Source organism: Ambystoma mexicanum, chromosome 4p, assembly GCF_040938575.1.
Source record: "Ambystoma mexicanum isolate Mex_15411 chromosome 4p, UKY_AmexF1_1, whole genome shotgun sequence".
Taxonomy (NCBI): domain Eukaryota; kingdom Metazoa; phylum Chordata; class Amphibia; order Caudata; family Ambystomatidae; genus Ambystoma; species Ambystoma mexicanum.
Window position 1 is genome coordinate 582,197,152 of NC_090927.1, and position 13,574 is coordinate 582,210,725.

The following is a 13,574-nucleotide window of genomic DNA, read 5'->3' on the forward strand; positions in this document are numbered from 1 at the left end:
CGATAAGGGCTTCACAAGATTTCATGGTTTGGATAGGGGCTAGCCTTAGCAAAAGGTTAGTTTTAGATATAATGGCAATCCCGCCTCCATGGGAGCCCTCTCGGTCTTGCCTAGATATGTTATAACCGTCGGAGATGGCCAACATGAGTGACAGCCCTGCCGCGTTGTGTAACCAAGTCTTGGTTATAGCAATGAAGTCCAAGTTGGCTTCTGTGATTAAGTCAGCTAGATCAATGGCATGTGCAGCTAGAGATCTTACATTAAGGAGCGCTCCTTTGTAGGAATGCCTTTCCGAATCCATTTTAATTTGTACGGTATTCGGTATAGTTTTAGCATTAGGCTTAGTCTTAGAATTAAAAGTTTGGGAGTTCGTAGTGGCTTAAAATGTTAAAAATCTTTAAAATGTCACTATTTGGAGGGGCCTGATGGAGGGCTTCCACAGATTTGTGCATTGGCTAAATGGTAGAGATGACAATTTGAAATTCTCGATGACATGCAGCAAGGAGCAAGTTCTGAAGACGAGTGTTCAGATCACCTGGAATAGGTGCTGATGTCACAGGCAATAATCCAGAGGATGTGACGGAGGTGCTCCTGGGGTCCTGGGGACTATCACTATTCTGTGATGCCGGCCCTACCCCATTCCTAGTTTTATTTGTTGCCTATAACCTGCCTCTTCTAAGCGCCCGGCTTTACAATAATCTATTGTGGAACACTCGCAGAGCCCACTGCTTGAGGACCCACATTCACTGGAGTCTGCAAGCCTTATAGTTTTGAGATGGCATGTCACCATATGAATCACATCATGCACGCTTCACCTGGGTATTATCCAGGACCCCACACACCTCCAAATGTTGGTGCCGTTGCGGTTCAGGCGATGCATAGGAACTAAGAGAACATTTTTTGGGGATATCCACTAGCCCTTGCAGTGAGCAGTCCAACTGAAAACGAAATGCAGTGTTGTTGCTTTATTACTTAGGCAAGCAGAGCCGAGGAGCAGTCCACCACGTGCTGCCAAGGGGCTCAGAAAATGGTAGTTCTTCATTACTCAAGCAATCACCAGACCCAAGACCAACACACGAGCAGATGGCACACATCTCATGCTCTCGATCCCTAGTCCTGGTCCTGACCCACACAAATATACAACTTTCCACCGAAACAGAAAACTGTGGGTGTTGGATTTGAAGTAGAGAGTTAGGGTGGGGAGAGTAGAGAATGGTGGAGCAGCAAGGATTCAGGGAGGCAAAGGAGCGAGACAAGAGAGGAAATTATATATATGTTAATGAGAGAGAACAGAGGAGGAAAAGGTGAGAAAGATAGAGACACGAGTAGAGAAGCAACAGATAGAAGCACAGGATGGAGAGGAGAGGGCAAGGAAAGAGGTAGGAGAGAAAGAGGAGATGTGGAAGGAGGGAAAGAAGCAGAGTGAGTGACAATCATTAGAAACCTGACTCTAAAAGAGATGCCTCAGGTAATGACACAAGATATTGGGGCTTGAAAGGCAAAGTTACCATGTCACTTCACCCCTTCTGAAGACTTAAAGGAACCAGGTGAGTTTACCTGGTAGGGGAGCCAGGTGGGCTAACGGGTGAAACTGGTGACTTCTGCAATGATCAAGAAAGACAAGTGAAGGCCCAAAAAAGTGCAGGGCACTAAAAATACCCCCAACTGGGTGACTTTTTACCATCAAGAAGGTGGACCTGGACTAGGGAAGAGAGAGTGAGATGGCTTGAAAATCGTGGTCCTAAATGAAAGCCTACTGATATCTGTGAAATCCTAAACCTGTCCCGTGGGCTTAGTCAAACACCTATAACTGTTTTGTTGGTACAAAGTAAAAAGGAAAAGTAAACTTATACATGGTTTCGAGTCAACTGTTAAACTCTTGGATGGGGCCACGATTAGTGCGCTAAGGAAGGGGTGCCACCAGAGCAAGAGGCATTGCGCAGTGTGTACACGTTGTGAACAGAGCAGAACCATGTTGAAGTTCAATGACACCGAGCCATCTAATGGCTAAACAGCAGCATCCCACACGGCTGCATTGGACCAATAGCAGGATGATTCGGGGACCTGCATCTATCTTAGGTTAGAACAATGTGTGCTATATCTTAATGTTCCGCTGAAGCACAGTATCCATCCCAGGCTCTGTCACGCGTCATAGAGTGCAAAGGTGAGCCTTGGATTATTTGAAGTCTTCTCTAAAACCTCCCTTATGGTTTCTTCATTAGTCGATCACATGGTATCTCCAGTTCTCATCATGGCTCTCAGGTTAGTTTTGGCTCATAGGTGGAGTTGTAGCGCCACCATTCGTTTTCGCACATGGGACACTTTAGCACCAACATTAGTGTTGCCTCAGTTAGCACTTACATTATATTTGGCACTTGACCACCGCCTAAGGAGGCTGCATAGTTTGGAGAATGTAGTGCCATTATTAGTTTTGCTTGGGGGGGGGGGGGGCTATAGTGCCACCTATTTGAATCATTATCATTTTGCGGGGCTTTAACACTACCTTAAGGACTTATTGCTGTCACTTGAGCATTCACATTAGTTTTCGCTCCTAGGCGGTACTTTACCACCAAACAGTGGTTGGGAGCTGGCAGTGCGCACTGAATGGCAAAGTGACTCGGGAGGCGGTGGGTCCAGTACGGTGCAGGATGTTGGCCTCCCCTCCCGTGGCCGTGCCCCTTCAGACGTGCAGGTCACCTCCCTGTGGGCGGGGGAGGGGGGGCTGCAGGGCTACCAGAGTTCCCTTTAGCAGAGCCAAAATGTTACCTTTGCCAAAGTGTGTTTTAGAATAACGGTGCCACTCCCTTGTAACCACATTTTGACTTGCTGCTATTTACTAGCCGCAGCTGAGCAAAGAAATCGGGAGAGTAAATTTTGAATAGGGATTAGTAACAACGGAATAATTAAGCTTGTTTGTGATGAGTAATGCCGGTGTAGGGCAAAGTCGAAAGAACATGCAATGTCGGTGAGGTTTTCCTGACTGCTTGCCAGGCAGCATGGCTCAGCAGAAAATACTAGTTTGGCTCCGTTTCAATAACTGACAGCAACAACCGTCACATAATGTGTAACTGGGTGACAAGGCAATAGTTTAAAGAATTGCCATGACGCACATTGAAACAACATAACTTTGCTGTGTCATTGTTCTATGCTAGTTTTTGTTATAAATGCATGCACGTTATATGAAACCTGCGTCATACCTCAAAGTTAGACCATCCTTATACTTCCTTCTTTAAACATGTATCGGTCTTGCCATTTCTTCATAATAAGATAACGCCTTATGAGAGAAGTAGCAGGGGTTTCTCCCCTCTGCCCCATCAGTTGGTACCTAAGTGTTTCTTGAAGTAGTGCAAAAAGCTGAACATGAAGTCTAGGGGCCTCATCAGGAGGTTGGCGGTATCCTGGCGTTAATACCGCCGGGATACTGCCAACGCAAATAGAGTTACCGTTACTCGGTCCGGCTCAATTTGCGCGTGATCACGAGTAGCGGTAAGTCGGTAAAGCCCCATTGGCCATTTGGTCCATTTGACCTAATGATTTTTTTTGGCACTATTAGAACCAGCGCAATTAGCGCTGCGATAATAGCGCCAAAACTGGCAGAATGTGGATGTGGAGGGCCTGATCACAAGTTGGGCGGTATCCCAAGTGGGATACCTCCCAACCTTATTTGCATTACCGCCCAACTGTCTGGTGGTATTACCGCCGGATCACGGGTTGGGAGGTAAACATTACTCCCCATTCCCCATTGTGTCCGACCCAATGGGAATTTTTTGGTGCAATTACTGCCTCCGGTATTACCGCACAGTAATTGCGCATGAAAATCTGCATTTTTCCGGCGTGTTTACCCCCAGCTCTGGGCTGCAAGTAAACACGCCATACTCATGATTGGGCGGACCCTTAAATGCGGCAGAAACCTTGTTACCACCGCATTTAAGGGCTACCGCCCAACTCGTGATGAGGCTCATGCCATGCTGAGATTGTCAGCCAGGAAAAAAAAAGAAAACATTTTTAGGAATCCACGCAGTGCTGTGATGGCCGACAGATCACTTTCTTGTCAATTTCTCTGTATTCCTTAGCCACCCTTCCAGCCTAGGTTACCTGGATCATCTCATAGCAGAGATCCAGTAACACATCTGTTGATGGTCACTGTATGGCCTGCGGATCTCTAATGACACGTCAACCCATTTTCTGTGGCCTGCTGATCCTCACCTTTGATTGGCTCCCTTGCCTAGCCAGGCTCTGAGCTGATGGAGGGAGTAGGAGGCAGAGATGTATCACATCAAGCATTCTATATGTTCCCTTCAGCAGACTGTAGGAGGTAGAAGGTGATGAATAAGAACAGAACAAATAAAGGAAGAGTGAAACATTAAAAACAATAGTAGACAAACAAGAGGACAGTTCAAGAAAGTAATTAAGGGAAGAAAAGAAAAAAGAAGAGGAAAGATAGTAGACGAAAGCTGAAAGCAAAGAGGGAAGTAGAAAAAAGAGCAAATGCATTTGCTACTCTGTGTCAATCTCGCATTGGCTTGAGAAGTATGGGAGGTGGAGCCAATTCTGCTAAGCTTCCAAATGAAACAGAGAAAGGGATAAAGAACGCAGACAATAAGTCAAAAAGAAAGTCAGGCATTACAAACAAAAGATGCACGAATGGAAGAGGGGTAGAGGGTGTGTAAGGAGAAAGAAAACTGGGCCAAGAAATCCTAAAACTGTAGCTAGCCATACATGTGCATGGGAATGCGGGTGCCAATCTCACACTGGCTGAGCTGTAGCTGCCTGGGCCAGAGATGCAATGTGTAAAAAAAAATGTTTTTAATAGGAATTGAAAAAATGAGTAAACACTTCAGAATCCGGACTACCTTGATGGAACAGAGAGCACAAGGCCTACTTGGATTCTTTGTAGATGGGGTGAAGTACTCGCCTTGATTTTAGCATTGTGGCAGATGTACCTGTGTGCCGCCTCTGCCAAATCCACAGTTTACTTTGACAGAGATGGATTTGTAGCGTTATATTGAGAGACCACCCTTAACCCGGGGAGTCCCCCCATCGAGGAGCCCTACAACAATTTGAGTACGTTGTTTTTTGTTTACGCTGGCCCTGTTGACGACTGTTAGGGAGAATTCTCTGTTTAGGCTGAATTTCCTAACCTAGTGAGTCCCCCAGCAGCTTTGCTGGATTTCTGGAGTTTGTTTTTTTTCTCCTGCCAAGAGTGAGACTCTTTCTCCCACTCGTGGACATGATTTGTGGTGTTCCTTTGAATTTTAAGGTGTTTTATGGGCTATGGAGTCTTTTACTCCATAGGGTCTCATGTGTTTTTTACTATGTGTGTTACACAGCACCCTCTGTGCAGTAACACAGAGGTATCATAGTGACCCCCTACCATAGACTCCATACCCTGGGACTGACTACTGTCTCCCAGGGCATGTAAGGTCACCATTGGCTTTACTAGTCCCAAATTACTAACAGAACCAGTACAAACCATCATATTGTGGACGTACCGAGAGGGGCAATTCGATTGCCCCTGGGTCTGTTGTTCTAGGGGGCACTGTCCCATCCCCCCTCGTCGAGTTTTGGCTGGTGGCAGTGGATACTACTCTTTATATTCGACCGCAAATATATCTCTATGGGATTTTCCCATTGTTCGAGGCTAATACTTTTTAACATAGCCTCTAACATACCGCCGGTTTATTTATTTAATATTAATTCACCGGTTGGTATTTTCTGCCAAAACTCGGTTTTAAAATGGCGTTTGTGTTCGCCTCTGTAACTCCAAACAAAAGGTCGAGCCCTTTGTTCCAGTTTTGGCAGGCTTCTACACGGAAGCCCTCCAAAGTGGTGCCGCTCTGTCTGGGTACCACAGAGGGTGTGGGAGGGGCTTTAGGCACCTTGGAATAAGTTGCCTTGCCAACTCAGGTCACACTCTTGCGTGATTGGCCCAAGTGGTGAGCCACCCCGCTCACCACTTAGCATGTTTGATTGACAGCTAGGCTGAATGAATGGGTTTTTTTTCCATAAAAGCAGGGCTTTTGGGACTGGAACTTCAGAAGTCGCCACAGGACCTGAAAATCCGAAGAGGGAGAAGCTGAGCTGACCTGCTACGACGACACCACTGGTGGAGCTCTGCTGAACCGACTCACCACTTCCCAACGACAGAGGAGATCTCCCTGCTGGAGAGTCTTCTTCCCTTGACTGGTGGGCACAACCAGTTTACCTTCTTCTTCACTTCCAAGACTTCCAAGTGGTCGAATTGCCCCTGCCAAGCACCCCGGCAACCGGATAGCCACTTACCCTTGCACCGCGAATAAAAGGACCGCTCCTTTTAATTGAGAACTCTGCGGCTGGTTTCTTCCCTGGTAGTGCAACGGACTCCTGTTTTCCTCCACGACGAGATCCTCTCTTCCCCCGGATGAAGCACTGACTTGCACCCACTGCCAGGAACAACTGCCCCCGCTGGAGCGTTCTCACCATTTTAAGGTACCGTGTCCGCCAGGCCTCCCTTTCTAAAGATTGTTACAAGGTAACAATAACCCCTTAACCTTCTGGACTGGGCTGGCTGCCTTGACCATCTAACTGGTCCCTTTCTTTTGGTCCAACTCTTTCTGAACCTTTTGCGAGACTTTTGTGCACTTTTCAACCGTGTGACCGTGGACACATTTCGTCCGGAGCCTCTTAAAGTGGGTCCGGCCTCTTGAACTTTGACTTTACGGTTTTAACCTGCCTTTTTCTCATGCTGTGTTCTTCCGAAAGTGTTGGGATCTGTTTCTATCTTTGCTCTGCCGTTCTCTCCCTTGTGAACCAAGTTATTAGAGTGCCATCTTCGTTAAGCGCTCACCGCTGTCTGAAAATAAGTGTTGCTTTACTTAAGACTTATCTAATAACCGTTTAAGGGAGTGTATATCTTTTAGTGACCGTGTTTTTGAACTGCTTGATATTAGTGCCAGTGTGATTACTAGATGTGTTTTTAAATAAATAATTATATCTCTTTTACACCAAGCTCTGGTCAGTGTTTGCTTGTTCTACTATGTTCTTTTGACCTATTGTGAATTCTCTGTATACTGCCTAACTCTTCTTGAGAGAAGTCTGACTGCTCAGCCACAGCTACCAGGTAAATCTGGGTGGTACAGACTGCTACCAATTGGGTTTACTGCCAACCACCTGTGGTCTTAAATCTTTTGTAGTGGTCCCAGAGGGAACTGCACAGGTTTCTGCCTAACAACGACTCATATAGAGTCACATAAATCTCCCCCCTGCGCCAACAGTGAGCCAAGAACCAGGCCGGGTACAGAAAGAATATATATGTATTTAAGTTATGAGCTCAACTTAATTACACATGCCACCTTCAATTCAAAAACAAAGCTTCATTTACAAATCACACTTTTTAGGATGTTACTTTTAAATGTGCTTTTTCTGCATTTACTTTTGTCTCACAAACATGGAACACAGGCTAAATAACCGGTTCAACCCGCTTGTCCCACTAACCCATTTTGTCACATTCAAGAATCTTTAGTAACATGACTAGAGTATAAGCATTTCTTGATAATGGTATACTTTTAAATCACATGCACATTTCGGTTTTCAAAGCAATCTTACAGCAACATTTGTTAGGTTGATTTCAATGCACGCTCGAAATGAATTGCAGTTTTAGAAACATAGATTTGAACAAATGCATGTAGCAGAGAACACCCTGTTTCCTTTTCACACAAAAGCAGTACACAATCTTTCTGTTATCAGGGTCACTTACCCTCAGGAGAGAGTGTATATTGTTCACTAGAAATTACACTGGTTTCACTTTGCAAAACATTTCTCCCCTGTCCCTAATAACCCAAGCATCAGTTTACATGCAACACCCTCCTGTTCAAAGACCAGATCTAGGGAGTGGGGACAGTTTAGAAATTTCGTGTTTCAGTTCCCCCCTCACTGAAAGGCCTGTGTCGGGGAAGTTGGACAGTAAAATGGGGATGATTATTAATTTTGTTTTTCAGGCCACCCACTTCACTTAAAGTCCTGTTTTTGGGGATGTGGACAGTTATGAATTTCGTTTGTGGGGCCCAAGGGCACACCTTTATTAATTACAATGCTGAAAGAGTGGTGACAACATAGCTCAGCAGGTTGAGTGCTTGCTGCTGTGATCTGAGGGTGATCTGCAGGTTGCATTTTTGAATCTCGGGAAGGCCAACTCAGCCTTTCATCCTTCTCAGGGCGATAAATGAGTACCAATTTCGGCTGGGTGATATTGTATGTAAATATGTGCTCTGTAAAGCGCTTTGGATAAAGGTGCTATATGAATAACACATCATTATTAAGAATTTCGTTTTAAGATAAATATACCTTTTATTTAATAGCATGTTTTTGGGAATGGGTTTCAGTTGGGAATTTTGTTTTAGTGACAAGTATCTTTTTGTTTTAAAGGCAAGATTTGGGGACGGTGACAATTATTCATTTTGTTTTGGTGGCAAGTATATCTTTTGTTTAAAAACAAGTTTTGGTAAGGGCCATCAGTTGGGCATTTCGTTTTAGGGAAGGACACCCCTTTTCATTAGAGAAGTCAGGGGTGAACAGGAAAATTCAAGGTACCCGAATTACTTCAAATGACTATCCTGAATCTTCCCGCTGGGAGAGAAGGTGACATTTTCAAATTCTTCCAAGCTCCTCCCTGCGTCAATCTGTTTGAGAGTTAAATAAATTAATATACAGTCTAATCTGCTAAGGGTCTAAACACTTTTAACCCTCACCCACCTATGTAAGAGAACCCACTAATGAAAGGGAATGGGTTAATTAAATAGATCCCCATGCTGAGAATTGGTTGGAAACTCGATTTGCTGTGATTAAACCGAAGCTAAAATGTTCGAAGGAGAAATGACCGAAAGTTATCGTTTTGTCTACCCCAAACATTTCAGACTATCCCAAAGCCCGCCACTCCCTTACCACCTGTGGCTATATTACTGCTCTTAAGTCTCGTGAACTATCTGTGACACACTAGAAGAAACGTGTCTTCCAAACTGTGCCAAATGAGTCTGTGCATCAATCAAAAACAATTTTACTTGTGAATTCAGAGAAGATCAGTATCGAAGGAGTATCCAACAACCATCTTATTTCAAACTTGGTAGAACAAATGAACATTGTAAATGTCTACCCATCCTCACAAGACCAGGTAGCAAGATCAGAATCACTGCCAAAGAAGACTCTGAATTATTCTATTTTTTGTCAATGGAAAAAGAAAAGATGTAGAAATGCTAACATTTCAAAAGCAAAACAATCAAAGAATTAGAAAGCTATGGGTCTGAATAACAACTGTGTATCACATACATTTTGACGCAATTTAAGTCTACCTTTGGATGAGGAGGTAAGTGCCTCTGACCTATTCAGAGACAAATTGAAACACAAAATTGAGGTGTGCCGGTGTAGTGAGGCGCTGGGTTAGAACTAAATTTGAGAAGACAAACTAAAGTCAATGAGACCCTTACAAACCAAATAAGATTGGGTTGCTGCACGAAAGAGGGACCAGCAGTCACCTCATAAACTGCTAATAGATACAAACACTTGAAATTGTCACCTCTAAATGATTGCGCAGCCCTGAGCAAATGGTAAATGTCCTATTCAAATTGAGTGTGTAACTGGACAACGGTGAAACAAAGAGTCCAAAGCAAGTAGATTCTTCAGTCAAAATACGCTGTTGAAACTTTGGCCACAGTGGGGAACCAGCCCCTGAACTCACAGTTGCAACGTTTGAACAAACTCCCATGTTCTGGGAATGTACCACACTGTATCAGTAACAGAGACTGCTTCAGTTATTTGCTGCTTATTTTCTTGAGGAGAATCAACTACTTTAGAATTGGCCCATATATCTGCCCCCCCAGGAGGGCTTTGGGTTTTCCAACGCAGTTTGAATAACATACGTCTTGCCTTGAAAAGGACCCGTTGTTCTGGGTCGAAACACGTGTCGGCAGTCTTGTTTTTGCATCATTTCATAAAATCTGTTTCAACAGCGTATTTTGACTGAAGAATCTACTTGCTTTGGACTCTTTGTTTCACCGTATCTGTTGTCCAGTTACACACTCAATTTGAATAGGACATTTACCATTTGCTCAGGGCTGCACAACTATTCAGAGACAAACCTCAAAAGAAAAAGAAGCGTATTAAACAACTGTCTAAAAAGTCTGAGTCGTTGCTGGCCTCTGACCTGCAAAGAGAGACTATCTCATTTGAGGAGGGCGAGGAGGGCCACTGTAGTAAATTTGAGCATGATGTTATATCTCAATTATTACCTAATATCTCAGCGTATTCCACTAATGAACTTGACAAGTCCTGAAGAGGAATTCAAAGCTATACTTCCTCTTCAGATCAGACACTGGAAGGTGGTACCTTGCCCGAGAAGTTAACTGAGCGTGTTATGGCTCGAGCTGACGTACTTCTAATTGACAATAGAAAGACACAGTGTGCGGATGACCAATTTATCATGTTAGAGGAAAGAAGACAAGGTTTAATTTCTAAAGCAAGCCACCCCATGAACTAGCCTGGAAAAACCACAAATCAATGGATGACATAAGTGGTTTCTTCCTCTATACCCACTCGTAAACAAATAAATGCCCACGGTTGTTTCACTACTCTGGAACAAAGAAGAGAGGACTTGTTAAAAACAAATTTACCAATTGCAGACCCTGCCTGAACCTCTGCTGTACCCTACTTGTGACACTGGGATCTCCCAAAATAATCTCTTATTAGAGAGATTAACATTAACTAAAGACCTCATAGTCCTTAATAGATTGAATGTTTTATCTTTATTCATCGCCATTGAATGTTTGAAGGGAATTAGCTCAAAAAATATTGAGCAGGTTGAATTCATAAACAACCATACTCTGGACTGTGTTGTCTTACATATTGGCTCCAGTTTTATTTACTGCATGCTTTTGAAAGCTGTATACTTTTTACTGCCTTGTGGGTATGAGTTCATGGAACTCAGCGTGACAACTGAAGTGAGCTCTGTTAAAGCGTGTAATGATGTGCCATTAAAAAGACATGACGTTCGTCACAGTAACTATAATCTACAAATCACTTGTGGTGATGCGACAGTAAGGAAAGTCTTGCTATACTGGAATGAGCCGGGAATGCAACAGGAGAAAGAGAGTTGGTCTTGGTTAGCGAAGGCCCTTCAAACCAAACTATCATCATGGATTAACTAACTTCCTGTAGTTCTCCCTTTCTTATGCACATTTTATCTTGGAATACAAGAGGGGGCCTTACATCTATTTAAGCGAGATGACATGAATTTGACCTGTTCGCTTTTCAACAAACTTGGCTTATGGATACACCACTTTGAGATGGCTATCTTCTTATCCTTAATCCGGCAGCTAAAGGTCCATAGGGCCGGCCATCAGTGGGCCTGCTGGTAGATCTTTGTAATGGTTTAAACACTTCGGCAGTCATCTGGAAGCAACCTAACCACTTTATACAAACTATTAGTCTTACTTGGGACCAAACCCGTTATTCCGGTTTACAATGTTCCTTACTTATTACCATCCATTGGAATCCAGTTGCCATTACACAGGAGGTAATGTTGGACACAGTAGAGACATTCTTGATTAATGGCGAAACAAATGCCGGTTCAACAGTATAATTATCTCCGGGGATCACAATACCTGCTATGAAACCCCCAATTTTCCCTTGTTGCAACTAACATCAGCAAAGAAAGGAGCTTGCAAAAGGAGGTTAGCATGGATGTCACTAATACAAACATGAGATTTTTGTCAGATTGACAGGAGCATCGTTGGTGACATTCCTGTGAATCAGACGTGGAATAGTTGTAACCAGAATGTTTTTTAGACCATATGTTTGTGTCAAAAGATAACTTTCATTAATGTGAAACTTTTTAAATGAATGATACTGCTGTTAGTGATCAATTACCAATGATTTTATCATCAGCCATACAATGCAACTCCTCAAAGTGTTCTGTTTCCTCAGCTCATCTAGAGAAAAATAATGGTAAAAATAGACTTTTATGGAATACGAATGTGATCCTGGAAATTATTTGGAAGGACAAGGGACAGAGCCTCCAAGTCCTTGACCCACTACTCCCCTAGTTTGTGTTTTCTGTATGTTTTCTGCACAGGTGTCCAGTTTGTACCCCTGGCAATGCAGTTCTTCATTTTTTATTATTGGTGAACAAGAACAATAGGATACCCCTATGGCACCCAATAGGGGTACACTTTAGTATCCCTAATGTGTGTTTTTGTGGGCACTTGTGTGTTGCTCCCGGTGAAGGGTATGGGCTGGTGGCAGCTACATGCTGATTTCACAGAAGCCTGGGGTCTCTTCCATTCTGGGACCCTCAGGCCCTGCCATAGGAATCAATGGATTCCTGAACAAAGGTAAGATGGCTACTGCAACTGCCTTTCCTTCCTGTTTCTCAAAGACCTGAAAATCCCTGACTCTGTTCCATTCCCCTGATTGGATGCTGGGTGGAAGGACTATTTATGGCTCTGGGGCTGCCCTCTGCCTACATGCTTGTTTTGGGTGCACCATTGGGGTGGCACCTGACAGAATGGAAAGGGGAGTCAACTCACATTCTGTGTTGTGGGTGTCTGGTTTTGGTTGTGTGTCACAATGTCTGTGGGCTGCCCGAGCCAGCCCTGTCTGAAACTGAATGAATGCAGTGTGTGCTCTGAAAGGCTGGGAGGTGTCCCCAATACACATCCACTGTTTTGCGTGTCTGGTTTTGGGTGAATGGCCTGAATGCCTGTGAGCCTGATTGGGTGCTGCATGATAAATGCACTAGTGTGTGATTGGCCAGCCGAGCATAGCTCAGCCTTAGTGAACAGGGGGATTTGTGTATATCTCACTTACAACTGTGTCAGAAGCTTGGAGTTTTCCTGGAGGCGTACCTTCAATCCACCTGGAGGAAGAATTCTGTTATTGCAACTCTTCATTGAATCCAAAGGCTGCTGTGCTGATTCCAGGAGTGATCAAGAGAGGATCCTGAAGGCGACCTCTTCTCATAACTATGAGGGGACATCATGCAACTGCGGTTCTTCATCTGATATGCCATGGAAGCCAGTCCTGAGTGCCTGCCTTCCTGCAGAGGTATCTCTGTGTGTCCGAAAGAAGAGTGACCAGACATCTTGAGCCCAAGAAGTCCACCAGTGTCATCCAAGTTCCGGACAGTGTCTTTGATGGTCGGAAGAGGGGGTACCTTGGCATAGTGCTGCTCGACGCCTAGAGCTTGCCAAGTTCCAACCAACTGAAGAAATCTTCAAGTGCCACTGCAGATCCAACATCTATCCACTTTTCCACAGCTGAGGAAGTCCAGTTTCGCTGCCTGCAGACAAGGGACCACCAGTGGGTTTCCCATGACTCAGCATCAAGGAATGAATCCTGAAGTACCAAACATGGTGGTGGTCCATAGAGATGTCCAGTGCTCATGGCCAAGTTGCCAGAAGCCACCCTGTCATCCATGCTGCAACTGCAGCACCAAAGAATCAAACAACTGCAAACCAAGAACTGACGGAACCAGAGACCTACTTCTGTCACTCACTGCACCCATCGTCACCGAGAATTATTGACAAACCAAAACTAAAGGACTCATC